This window comes from Pinus tabuliformis, chromosome 2_1 (assembly GCF_031772625.1).
Source record: "Pinus tabuliformis cultivar Carrire ecotype Pingquan chromosome 2_1, CPIR1, whole genome shotgun sequence".
NCBI classification, from domain to species: domain Eukaryota; kingdom Viridiplantae; phylum Streptophyta; class Pinopsida; order Pinales; family Pinaceae; genus Pinus; species Pinus tabuliformis.
This window is the reverse complement of record NC_142299.1, coordinates 483379722-483394394: the sequence shown is the minus strand read 5'-3', so window position 1 is coordinate 483394394 and position 14673 is coordinate 483379722.

The window sequence follows — 14673 nt, the reverse complement described above, 5'->3', positions numbered from 1 at the left end:
TCTTGGAGCACTCTAGTGACATGGTATTAACATGAGTTTCCTTTTTTGGATTGTTCTCCCCACTCCTTGTAATAATTTCTCTCTCTTCGTGATTATAACCCCACTCTTCATGGACACCACCTCACTTTGAGTTGGAATGTCCATGTTGCATGGGTGACTTAACACAAACTTAAGTTTACACTTCTCTCGACCATTACACATTTTAGTCATTTTATGCATAGGGAAGAGGTGAGGGTTTCCATACCTAAGCCTACCTATGGATCAAATTTCTAGAGATGATTGCATGTTGGATCTGGGACATATAAAACTGTGATCTCAGAGGGAGTTGACCCTTTTACTTGTTTCCTGTGCATTTCTTCATAACTTGATGATACCTTGATTGATAAATTTGTTGTGCGTGTGCAGTGCCTCTCTGATGTCCAAGATGTTGTTGCTGGTGGGATTCCCTATTGAGGATGTTGTGTCCTTTCCTAGTTGCAGACAATGCTCAATCATGCTTTCTGTGGGTGGAAAAAAAAAGATATCAAGGAGTTCTATTGTGACTGCACATGCTGCTATAGGAGGAGTTTTCTCCCTGTAGAAGTCCTTTGATCCTCCCTTGAAGTATTCATTTTGCATGATGGTGTTGAGGGAGATGGTGAAAATCCATGAGGATAGGATTAGATTCATGAAGAAGTAGTGTAGACATTTAAGAAATATAAAATTGTGGCTTCTGTGTTTTTAAAGGTAGGACAGAGTGGGAATTTTGAGCAAGTTTTGGTGAAATGGAGTGGATGGGTGATGGATGGATGATGAGTAAATGATTGGAGGATCCCCTTAATCATTTCCTAGAGGAATAATGGCCAGTTGGGTCATTATTCTCATTGTATCCCCATTTTGTAGCTTCACACTCTCTTCCTGTAGCATTACAGGACCTGCTGTAGCAATATAGGTCCCTCCTCTAGCATCACAGTGAGGAGGTGAAATTTAAATTTCTTGTTGATTGGATGGTGGAGAGAGATGGTTATATGAGTGGAGAGTATGGAGATGAGGTGTATGGATGAAATGATGGATAAGAGCTTGTATTTTTTATCCTATAGCTATAAAATATACCAACTGTGTATAGTCATGTAAAAGAAGAAAAAGGTTAGCAGGAATGATGTAAGCTTCTTCCTTGTGTTCCTCTTTTCTCTCTCTTTTTTTTTCTCTTTTTTTTTGAGACAATAAGGTTTCCTCTGTGGAGTTTTTAAACCTGCATGCCTTCCCTAGGTGTCTAAGAGGAGATTTTCAACCCTAGAGTTGCCCTTAGATGTATCATAGAGGTTTTCACCTAAGCCTTTTTATTATTTTTTTATTTTTTCAAATTTATAAGAATTATGTGGACTGGAAGTTGTCAAACTCCCAATCACATTTTATCCTTTTTTGAATGAACTAATAAATTCTTCCTTGGATAGAGATCCTATATATAGCTTCAACCTATAACAATTTACAAGTAAGGGAATACCTTACTCATCAATGGTTATGATTTGGAAAGATCCATTTTCATGACATTTTTCTACTAGATATGTACCCAATCATCTTTTCATTAGCTTCCCTTTGAAATATTCGAGCCTAGAATCATATAACAAGACCCAACCTCCTTCTTGAAAAGTCTTTTCCCTGATATTCTTGTCATGCCATGCCTTTCTGCAGTAGTATGACTTCAGTGTGTAGGAGAGATTGCATTCTGAACTCATATAAGCCATTAAGTTGGAGTAACCTTTCTTGATGTGCTATAGTGAAGTCTAAGACCAACTAAGTTTTCATCCTCAAAGTGTTATATTCAAACTCAATAGAAATCAAATCCTTCTGCCCATAAGCCAAGTCATATGGAGTGAATCCAGTGATGGTTTTCCAAGTGGCGTTGTAGGCCCAATTGGCCTGTACTAGTCTCCCTGCCCAATCTTTTCTACTGGTGCTAACAACCTTAGTGAGGATGCTCTCCAATGCTCTATTTGTGACCTCTACTTTCCCATTTTCTTGAGGGCGATAGGAAGTGGATGTATTGTGCTTGATATGGTGTTGCCTCATGAGATCTTCAATCAAACTTGATGTGAATTGTGCTCCTTGATCGGTGACCACCTCACTTGGATATCCAAACTTGTAGAAGATGTTTTCTCTTAAAAGCTCAACCACTTTCTACTCAGTTTGTCTTTGACATCCTTTGTCTCATCCCATTTTGTCAAGTAATCAATGCACACAATGATGTAACTCTTTTTTCCTGATGGTGATCAATTGACCCAATGAAATCCATGCCCCACTTGTCAAATGGATCTAAGTCCACTTGAGGTTGTAGGGGAATTTCATCCCTGGGTGTGGGTTTTCCCATCCTTTGGTACTCATCACATCTAGTGGTGTATCTCCTTGCAAATTGAAGTAAAGTGGGCCAATAGTAACCAAATTGTAAAAATTTAAAGGTTGTTCTCTTAGTAACAAAATGACCCCCACAAGGTCCATCATGACATGCTGAGAAGATATCAAATACCTCATCTTCTCTTACACATCTCCTTAAGATCTAATCTGGCCCCAATTTGAAAATACTCCCCCCAATGCAAGTGAAAGGAGAGTTTTTCCTTACAATCTTGCTTTTCTCTCTGGATGATATATTAGGAGGGAACATCCCTGCAACCAAGTAGTTGGCTATGTCAGAAAACCAAGGAGAAAGAATCGAGATGGAAAAGAGGTGTTCATCTGGAAGTTGATCATCCACCATCTCCTCATTACCTATAGGCAAGGTTAGTCTGGACAAAAAATCTACAACCACATTTTCTTTCCATGGTTTGTCAATAATTTTCAAATCAAACTATTGTAACAATAAAAACCATCTAATTATCCAAACATTGACATTAGGCTTATTCATCAAATATTTAATGACTACATGCTCAGTATGAACAAAAGTTTGATACCCAGTGATATAGTTCCTGGATTTGTTTAAAAAATGTACTACAACTAAGAGTTATTTTTCAGTGAAAATGTAATTCAACTCAGCTTTAGACAAATTCTTACTAATGAAATAGACCACATAAGGCAATTTACCTTCTACCTTTCCTAAGGCTACCCCCACAGCTTTATTTGATGCATCAGTATGGATATAGAAAGGCAATGTCCAGTTGGGACTCCTAAGGATGGGTGCAATGGTCAACTTTTCTTTCAACACTTCAAGATCCTCTTGACAATTGCTTGTCCAAAAGAAAATTGAATCATTAGCTAGTAATCCAAACAAATTTGAAACCACTTTACTGAAGTCTTTGATGAATCTCCTATAATACCTTGCTAATCCTAAAAAAAACCTGACATCTCTTTGCTTTTGAGGGGTAGGAACCCTTTTGATGATGGAAATATTGTTTGGGTCAACCTATATCCCTTCTTTAGATATGGAATGGCCAAGGATAGTCCCTTCATTCATCAAGAATTCACATTTATTAGGGCTGAATGAGAGATTCATTTAAATAAATTTCTTCAAGACCTTGCACATATTGGAGAGAGATTCGTGGAAGTCACATCCATAAGGATTTGAATCATCCATGTATATTTCAACAGAGTCATGAACAAGTTTAGCAAAAATACTTAGAACTACCCTTTGGAAAGTAGCAGGGGCATTGCACAGATCAAATGGAAGAACTCTCTAGGCAAAGGCACCCCAAGGACATGTAAATGTAGTATTATCTTAGTCTTCAGGGATGATCTGGATTTGGTTGTATCTACTAAATCCATCCAGGAATGAGAATAAATTCTTCCTTGCAAGGCCATCTAGGACTTGGTCAATGAAGGGAAAAGGCAAATGGTCCTTCTTTTTAGCCTTGTTGAGTTCCCGGTAATCAACACATATTCTCCACTTCCAATTCTTCTTTGGAACTAAAATCAAAGGTGACACCCACTCACTATCTCAAATGGGGCATATGAACCCTGCATCCAATAGCTTTTGTGATTCCTCTTTCCCAATGTTCTTAAGATTTTGGTTCCTCCTTCTCTTGGGTTGGCACAAAATCTTGCATCGGTCCTTGATGTAAATATGTTGACTACAAACTGAGGGATTCACACCTTTCATATTGACATGTTGACTAAAGTTTTGGATGGGACAATCTCTACAATATTGACATTTTCTAGACTTGAGTCAACAGGGCATGAGTCATTCTAAGGACTACTCCCATTTGATTTCATCAAATCATCAATTGGTATGGGAGTGGGAGGTCGGTTCTGAAGGATACGGTCAATGAGGTCATATTCATTAGGTTTCCCCCTTCCTATAATAGTATTTAGAGTGCAGATTAGGTAGGGTGTTGTGTGATACAATTCATCCTCTTCCTCCTCTTCTAACCACAAGGCTAATTCATGTTTAATATAAGCATGAGCAGGAAGATACAATACCATTGTTTTTGATAAATTTACATTCTTAATAGTAATGTTCCCATCCCTATAACTAATGTGGGCATCAGCAGTGGCCAACCAAGGTCTTCCTAAGATGAGAGGATATCCATTAAACTTGGTTTTGGGTTAGATAACTAGGAAACTAGTAGGATACTCCCAAGTCAATAGAGACCATAACATCTTCAACAATTCCCTTAGGATCTATTGTGGATCTCTCTACAAGATGCAACACTATGGTGGTCTTCCTCAAAGCCCCTTAGATATTTAAATTTAGCATGATTTCCTTAGTCATCCCATTGATTGCAGCCCCAAGATCAATAAGGGTATTAGGGACTATAATGCCATCAATTTTCACATCCACTACTGGGATTCTAAGGTCTAGATATTTTGGGAAGATTACCCTCATAAGCATCAAATTAGATGGTTTCCCAACAACATTGATGGTGGGGGTGTCTCTTTTACTTCTGCTAGGATTTTTGAAACATTTTTCCTTGATAAGGTTATTATAGATGGGAGCATATTTAATGGCCTGGAGAAGGGGTATCTTAACACAAATTATTTAATTCTCCCAGAAGTTCAACCTCTTATGGGGTGTGTTCGATAGGGTGGATCAATCTCTCAGGAAAGAGAGGTGTATTGACTTGAGGATCACTCACTTCCTTCTCTTCTTCAAACGCTTTAGTTGGAGAAGGTGGGTGATTATCTAGGGGCACTCTCCTAGGCCAAAGGTTGATCTCCTGGATTTCCATAGCATTAGTAGGATAGGATGTCTCTCCATTGTAGGCCTGTTGCGCTTGCTTATGGTTCGAGCTCGAATTGGGTTGAGCAGGAATTTGAGGTTTCTTAGGTGGAGTAGTATGAGTGAGATATGCTTTAGGTTGGGGTGGAGGTTGTAAAGCAGGAGGTTGGTTGACTTGAGGCCTCCACCCTTTTGATGGGTTGCCCCATTGAGAAGATTGGGGTGGATATGGTTGAAAAGGATGGTTGACAGGTTGAGGAATATATGGAGGATCATAAGGCTAAGAAGGAGGTGTGGACCATGATGGATGAGTGGAAGATACCAAGGTTGCAAAGTTTCATTATGATTCAGATTGTAATAAGAGTAATGTGAACCTTACATGCCTTATTGATATGGCTAAGGTCCTTGAGGCCTTCTTTGATTAATGAAGAAAAGTTTCTCTGACCCACCTTCTACCACTTGGTATATAGCTTTTATTCCTAGAAAAGAGGGGGTTCCATGATTTTCTTCACAGAATAGGCAGACTTCTATGACATTCAATGGGCATTCATTCCTAGGATGTCTTTTAGTGCATCTAGCGCAGAAAATAGCTAGTTCCCTCCCTACTTCCTTCTACTTTTTTCTTTTATCCTGGTATCCATTTGCAATGCATAGGTATGCAATATTTTTCTCTTGAAATCCTCGAACATGATCCCTATCTCATTCTTAATGGATGTTGTGGAGGGAGAAGACCTGGCCAAGCCTTGACTAGCCCTACCCTTCTTCCTGGAAACCCTAGAGTGATTCTTGAATACTGTTTTGATGTTATCATAGGATAATTGATAGATCTATGCTCCAGAAAACATGTTGAGGATTTCCAACATATCCTCCATGATCTATCAAAGAAGAACTAGCTTGAGTGACTCAGGATCAAGGGTACAACTGGCGCTCCTATAACTAAGTTTAAATCTCTCCTCATAGTCCTCTAGGGATTCATCATGTCCAAGAGTCATCTTAAATATTTCTTCCTTGGATTATTTGGACCCACAATAGTCCTTGTACTTGCTATTGAAGGCTTGTTTCATTTGGTCCCAAGTAGTGATGCTACCCCCAGGCAAACCCATAAACCAGTACAAGGGTTCATGTTTAAGGGTAGAGGGTGTTAGAGTCGGTCTTAAGCCCTCCATCAGCGATCAAAACTCTTTGCATTTGCATATGTAGGTGTCTCATCAGTGTCAATTTTTGCATCCCGTTAGGCATGCCATAACCCTGATGGAGGAGCTGGTGTGTTGTACCCCTCTTGGCATTGTTGGTTCAGGTCATTTCAGTCAGTAAACTCTTTCAAGCTTGTCTTATCTTGTCTTGAGGTCAATTTCCTAGGTCTAGGGTTTTGGTCAAATATGTTTATAGGGTCATGTGTCTGAAAAGTTAATGAGTATTCAGCAAGCCAGAGGGATGATTGTAAAAGTGTTTCTTCAAGATTTCTTATCTGATACAGCTAATCTTTACCTTGGATTTAAAAACTCTGTTTTTAAAGCCAAGGTCATTTTCCAAGTTTTTGTAAATAAGTGATGGAATTTCAAAAGTCTTCAAGCGAACAAAATGCAACCCTGGTTCCCTTGCCAAGATCCCTTAGATGATCTACCTGCAAAAAGAATCAAGTCAAAGCACTCAATGAGTCAAATTCAGGACAAAAGAAACCAAAAAGTCAGTGTTATAAAGTGTCAAAGAGAAAACATTAGAAAGTGGGTTTGTGAATGAAATTTTTTCAAATGAAACTTATAAAACCCCAAATTCCCTCCTATCACTCTCATTATGCATCCTAAACGCTTGCAAGAGAGGTTTGAGAGAGTGATTGAGCGAAAGTAGCAAAGACAGAGCGAGTTCGGGCATTGGACTGGTGCGCGACCCGTCAGGCCAGGTGCGCGACCCGTCAGGTGCGCGCGGCCCGTCAGAGGGTCTTCCGCAGTGTAAAAATACAATGGGCACGACCCGTTGGGCGTGGTGCGCGACCCGTCGAGCTGTCTCCCTGCAAATCGACTTTAAACTTGCTCAAACGCTCTCCAAGCCATAAATTCGTTTGAGGTAGGTGTTCTAAACTTGAAATGGTTGCTGGTTATGATTGGTGGATATCATGAAGCATGTTTAATAATCGAAATTGTGCAAGTGAAACCTCTTCATATGACTGCAATGTTAATGGGTAAAATTTGCTAGGGTTTGTGTTGTTTCAAGATGTTTTCCGTTTGTTATTGTTTCCCTCTTTCCCCTTTCCACTCACACTTGTATATATGCTTATTTTCCTCCCATGCTATTTTATAAATTAAATGCAAACCCTCCCTTCTCCCTAATAACTAAAAGTGTAAACCCTACCCCTCTCCCAAAGCATTCAAAACCCTAATCTCCCTCTACCATATGCATTTGTAAACAAAAGAAAATGTTGGTGAATATATCAGCAGTTTTGTGCATATGTTTCCCTATCTTCCCCTATTAATGCTGCATGTTTTTATATCCCCATATGTTCACTTTCATACATGTTTTTCCCATATGCAGTGATTTTTGCAAATGATTTCCCAATATCCCCGATTTTAAATATGTACTCCTATATGCATAATGGTTTGCAACATTTTCCTTAAAAATTCCTTGTTATATTTATATATTCCCAATTCCTTGGAAAAAGATCCCTCCCCTAACATTTCCCTCATGTCTTTTTCCCCTTGAAACAACATAAGATTCAACACTTTTTACACGCAGAGACAACAGTACAGTTTGTCTACTTTGCTCCTAAACTATGTCAGAATCCGAAACTTATGAGCAAAGTGATGACCATTCATCATCTGCAGAGGTTGAGGTATAGAGGAGGCCTCGTAAGGGTGGTAAGGGTGGACATCATAAGCGAGAGGAGCCCACTTCTTTAGCAGAGTTACAGGCCTGTCCTATGGCAGTCACTTTTTTTCAGTACATGTCTTGTTATGAGTTCTGTGAGAGGATTTCTCGGATTCAGCACCACAGAGAGTTGGCCCACCTTTTTGTTTTACACCTCCATGATGGACATGTCAATCTTGCAGGGGTGAACTTTACATTGACACCCGAGGTGATCTCACATGCTACAGGGATACCTAATGTTGGTGAGGTGTGGAATAAGCGCAAGATGCTAGATACTGTTCACTTTGAGCCTTATGTCCGGCCACCATTCATGAGACATTTGGCAGGTGTTTTTCCATTTAGGTTTCTCCGGAGCGAGTATGCTCCCATCATGAGGCTTATTATGCACTATTTTACCTGTGAAGGCAGATTTTCATAGGTGTACTCATATCACATTCGCCTTTTGATGCACTTCACCCGAGTGAGGATGATGAACATCCCGGTTTTCTTCTTTCAGAACATTCAGAGGATGGTGCCCATGTTGCAGAGGAAGACCCTGGCACAGCAGTACAGGAGCCTTCACCATTATGGTTTGATTCAGCTAGTAGTATTGCATCAGTTGACTCAGCAGGGCATCTCATGGGAGGAATTCATTTCCCGTGAGTTTTTCACAGCACCACCCCAGCCACATCCTGAGGTCATTCAGGAGGAGGGAGGACCATCTCAGTAGCCTGATATTCCGGTCACTCGACATGTTAGCTCCTCACCTTTGGTCACCTATCAGAAAGGCCCAAGGGCCTTATTTGCAGCAGCCAGGCGAGTACTATCTCCACAGCAGGTGGAAGGGGTCTCGCCTTCATCTTCAGCTCAGCGAGTGTTATATCCACATCAGGTGGAAGGGGCCTCGCTTTCTTCACCAGCACAGGTACCAAAGAGGGGCAAACAGTCCATGATTCATGAGGGTCCATCAGGAGTTCCAGACACTGAGGTGATTGATCTTGAGGCCAGTTCTCCTAGCCGAGAGGCAAAGGAGATCATTCAGCATCTCAGAGCTGAAAATGATGCTTTGCAGAGGAGATTTGAGGGTGCCCAATGGACCATCACCTACCTGGAGCAGCGTAACAAACAATTGGAGGAGGAGAAAGCACTTGATGAGCTATGGAGGATTCGTAGTGACCGAGTCTTGAACCGTAGAAGACCCGGTGATCCATTGCCTGCTGATCGAGAGTCTATGCTCCTCCAGGAGAATGCACACTTGGAGAGGCTATTGGCTAAGGCCAACCAAGAGAAAAGATTGCTGAGGAACATGAAAAACCATTACTGGGCAAGAATGCATGTGGGCAAAGCCAAAATGAAGATGTTTCAAAGACGGTTGACCGAGGCTCTAAAACGGAGAAAGAGGCCAAATCCCCTCCGTATCTTGGCTGAGGCTTCACTCAAAGATCATGGCACTCAATAGCCTAGCCACAGCTCAAATCCCAAAAAAATTTGAGAATTTTGGGTAATTTTGGCATTTTTTGGTAATTTACAGGTTTTGGCTCTTTAACGGGTCTCAACCCCCGTGCGACCCTTCATCAGGGCAACTCCTTTTCACAAAAACTCAGCATTTCCTGATTTTTCATGCAAATTTACATATGCCCATGGATGGACTTGAGTTTTTATGGAGTTTTGGGCCTCCAGAAGGTCAAAATACATGCAAAATTTGACTTTCTGCCACTTTTTTGAACTGCAGAAAGCTGTCTTGGGAGAATTGGTTTTTGACAACGCAAATGAACTCCAAATTCAAAAATTCCAGTTGTGTTGGAAAGTAGACTCATAGACCTTTCCAACAAGCCCACTTTTGCTCAATTTTTCCACCTGCAAGTACCCCAAACAGAGCTCCAAAGGGGCGCGACCCGTCAGGCAGGGGGGCGCGACCTGTCAGGCAGTTTTGTCCAGAAATGCACTGTACAGCCCAGAAAACGCAGATTTGACTCAGTTTGACTTTTGGAGATGAAATGTGATCGTCATTGATGTAATTATTGTACTTTTTAGACACTTTTACTCTTATGTAACACTTCTAGAACATTCATTCATGAAAAGGGTAAATATTAAATGAATGAATTGGTTTCCAAGTTTATAGAGGCAAGTTGTTTTGACTGCCTAGATTGTAGTGCTTAGTTTATAAGTGGTTGAAACAGCTCCTAGGATAGTGAGCTCGACCCATGGAGGTAGGGAAAGAGGTTAGATCATCTATATTATGTATTTTCTTGCTCATTTTCATGGTTGGACTCTTGAGGGAGAAGCTATCATTGTATTTTTCACTTGTATCTCTGCAATTTTTGGCTAAGGAAGACCAGGGTTTTGCAGTCATCTTTGGGATTCTTGTGGACTCATGTGTTGATGGTGTGTTTCTTAATGTACTTGTAAGTGTGTTTATGTGATTCATCTCCTTTCTTTACTTCTTCATATTAAACAAATGAAGTGTTAAAGTAAGAATTCATGCCTGCCATGCTCTGCTTTTAAGTTTGTTTAATTTCTATGTTTTCTACTGTCTAAAGAGAATTCAAAGTCATTGTTTGCTCTCTTTAGCTCCTCCTCTTTCATTCCTGATCATCCACCTCAACTAAAGGCATCAATACTGTCTCCTACCTCGCCCCAAGGAACCCCCTGCAGAAACTGTGTCCAATCCCCGCACCCAAAATTGCACTTTCCTCAATTTGCCACCAAAAACCCTAAAAATTTCAAATCAACCTTTCTAATCAGTTTACTAGCCTAATATCAGTGTTACCTTATTGGTCATCTCATCCATTTGAAGATCTACCGAGATTGACCGGAGAGAGCCTTCTCCTGCCCCGTAGGGCTAGCTACGAGGCTGAATGGTTTGATGTTGCCTTGAGGTTTGCCTTTCTCAGCCTAGGGTGAAATATCAAGCGCTAACAGAGGGAAATAACTTCATCTTATGCTCATCATAGGCATAGTCATAGGTCCTACAAACAACGAAAAATTAAAACATTAAGGTGTCAGGATCCTCAAACATTAATCCATGGAAGTGTGGAAGGGTAGTAAGGCTTATGATCTTCATTATGGCCTCTCCATTGGTTTCTCTAATGGGGAAAACCTCATTATCCTTGTTTTCAACCATAATTTTCATGGGTGAAGTGCGTTCTTCTTCTTCCACAATAGGTTTTTCAACAATTTCTGTTTCCTCACCTAGAGGGTCTCCTAACTCCCTGTTGTGGGGAAAAGTATCCGACTCGGAATGACCCTATCCCTACTCTAAGGGTGATAGTTCCTTAGCAACAACTGAAAGTAAAGCTTTGATATTTTTCCTTTATGAAAGTACAGAGAAGGAAGAAAAGATTGACCAACCGATGTCTTTCGCTTTTGTCGATCCTGTCTTCTCTCTTTGCCTCTTGTTCCCAGCTCCTTGCTCCCTTTGCCGGCCCAGCTACACAAAGATCCTGCAAAAACAAGAGAGGGAAACTACAAGAAACATGTACTCATAACTGATGCATGGATTAGAATGAATCAAATATACAGATAAAAACAATACATCATTGCAATACAAGTATATAGGAGAACATCAAAGCTTTATTGATAGAAGAAAAAGGTTCTGAGAAGGTTACAACCATAAATGGCTCCAATCCAGCAGCACCTCCCCAGCAGCAAGAAATCTCCTCTTCCCCTCTATAAAAGCAATCACCCAATAGCTCTAACTGTAAACCAACATCACTTCCTTTCTTTGCACAAAATTCCAGCCTCCTTAGACCTCATAGAAGAGCTCTATATATAGGAGATTTGGAGAAAGGATGAGTCAGCTTGAGGCTGGCATAAAGCTGACTAGTGTCCTCTCCCACTTTAGTTAATCTTCAGTTCTTGAGTCCACTTGGAGAATCTTGCTTCCACTTGGAGATCAAGACCTTCTTACTCATCATAGGGCGAATTCCTTGAACCAAGTGTCAGTTTGGAAGCTTCCTGGGTAGTTGACACCTTGCAGAATGACTGTGCCACTTGGCCAATCTTGCCCAGTGCAGGTAGCCTTCATTGGAGTTGACTTTCAGCGCAGGTACAAAGAGGAGCAGTTGACATTCAGCGCAGATGCTCAGTGGAGCAGCTGACATGATCCAAAAATAGCCTGTTTTTTAGTGTTTTCAGGTGGAGAACTGATGGGAAGTGCTGTGGTTTGCTGACCTTATTCTTCTAGGGGTAAGAACAACATGTTTAGGGACTGAGGATCCCTGTAATTATTGACATTTCATGCTCCATGCTGCGAGGCACAAAAATGTCTATAACAGTTGCCCCCTAAAGTATGAGGCCGTTTATCGGGTGAAATGCTTTATCTAGAGGGTCCGAAGTTCATTCCAGTGCTGAGGAGGCGCCCTGTAATACAATACAATACAATACATTATTTTTCATTTTGTTTTCATGATCTAGCTGAGGCGGGCATTCCCATGCTCAGCTTTATAAATACATTTTGGTACATAGAACAGACGATCGTCTGATGGTAGACTGATAATTCTCTGCTGAAATTATCATCCTTTGAATAGGATGGTCATCTGCTGCAATGATGTACATGACAAATGATTTTATATTTCCTGAATATATATCGCAGCCCGGATGGATGAAACTAGATCCGGGGTCTTCAAACTCGTTCGATCTTCACTCTAAGTACAAGTCGATCCATGTGAGAATTGCGCTGAAGTCGAACATGGAAAGACATCGCTTGATTACCGGTCAATGATGAAAACCGTTAACAAGCGCGAGAGGAATCACCGATAATGATAATGACCCTCAAGGTACTGCAGTACAATTCACGTGGCGTGAATAAAGGACTTGGCGTCGAACGCCACGCAAAATCTTCTAGTCGAAGGTCATTGATGTATACCTGTCGCCGGAAGTGAGAAACTTGCCATTGAGGCATGCAAGCTTCAAAGTACTGATGGGGTTGTTCCTAGATCAACTTCTTGGATAATGAGCTGAAGTCGACAAGAAGCGATCCGTCAAAGGAGGGCCTTAATGAATCCCACATCAATGACACGGAACGGAGCTAATGATTTTAGTGGAGGTGAAAACAAACTGTGACATATGATTCAGGGTGGCGATCATGAATGGATGAAGGATAATGTATGGCAGTGGATGGGACACGGTTGACACTTTCAGAATGACCTCTCTTGAACATATAACGACACTGATGCGATGGATCGGTAGCATTACCTCAAAATGTGGATGGTTTGGCGAAGACCATGGTGATGAGACCGGTGAATGAAACAACCCAACCCGATGTGGTACGGAAGAAAAGTGTCATGTTCAAGAGCGACTTGCTACCATTAAGCTTTGATGTTCTCCCAATTTTTCCCCAGTCATTTCTGACCAGTACCTCTTTATTTTTGTCAAGCTTGAGGAGGATAACATATGCTTGTTCTATAACCTTCCCTTCGGGCAAGCCCATCGCTATGTTTTAACGAGCCTAGCGATAGGGAAACTCGTTCTCGTCTAAAGACAAGTTTGTCGCTATTTAATGAATTTAACGAGTCTAACGACAAGGATAACTCGGTCCTTTTCATTTTTAGAGAGTCTGAAAAGGTACAGAAAGTTAACTCCATAATTCCTTTTTCGTCATCTAATCCCTTAAGTCCGAAAAAGTATAAAACAATACAGAAGGGATGAATTTTCGATTGCTTTAACGAGCCGAACAACACAAGCGCTCGATCTTTTTGTGCAATAATCCCTCAGGTCCAAAAAGATTAAAATCTAGAGGAGGGATAGCTCTCCCGGTTGTTTAACGAGCTGGAAGGCCAAAACTCGGCAAACTTTTCATATTTTACGAGTCAGGAGAAAAGAGCTCAAAGAAGACTCGTCTTTTGAGGAACGAGTGATAAACAGGGATAGCAGCAGATTCCAGGTACAGGTTGGAATTTTCCAATCACGGCAGTGTCACAAGGATGGCCAAGTGAAATCACTCTTCGCAGCTGTTCCTCAAAATGGGTAAACAAACATATGGAGATGAACGATTGGCCAAATGAACGAATGGAGGTGAAACTGCAAGAACACGACCAAGGGCTTAAATATGGCTGTCAAAGGTTACATTTACCAAGGTTATTTACCGGTTCATTTTTTCTGGGTGAGCTTGAACTCTAGGGGAAGATTGCTCACAACTTATGTTTATTTTTTAACGAGCATGAACTATGTGCTAAAACTGCTCGGAGAAAAGTTTGCATGCCCCCAGCATAATAATGCAAATCGAGGTGCATGCCCCCCAAGCTTCATTGCATCCAACTTTGTTGGTTGGAATGAAGGTTTACCTCGGGGATTTGTTTCATTTTTTAATGAGGTTGACACAAGATAGGAACTATCCTCGGAGCCGACAAAATATCTAGGAATCTTCCGAATCCAACCAGAAGATTGGATTAGATTTCATTTTGTAGGTTTCCACCGTGGCCACTCCCGCCAGATTACTTGGAGGCGGTAGGGCGAAAGTACCCATTAAGGCAGGGTCTTTTAGGAGACCTACTCCGATATTTTGAAGCAAATGATTCCTTCCATGGATCATTGGAATGCTTCCTGTAACTTGTGAACTGTTGGGGAGAAAAGTTTGTTGGTCGACGATTGTAATTCCTTCTTGGAAGGGAAATGCAATCTTCTTGAAGTAGGTCGACACAACCGCGGCCATGGCATAGATCCAGGGCCTTCCTAGTAGGATGTTGTAATCGAGGTTTCCATCAATT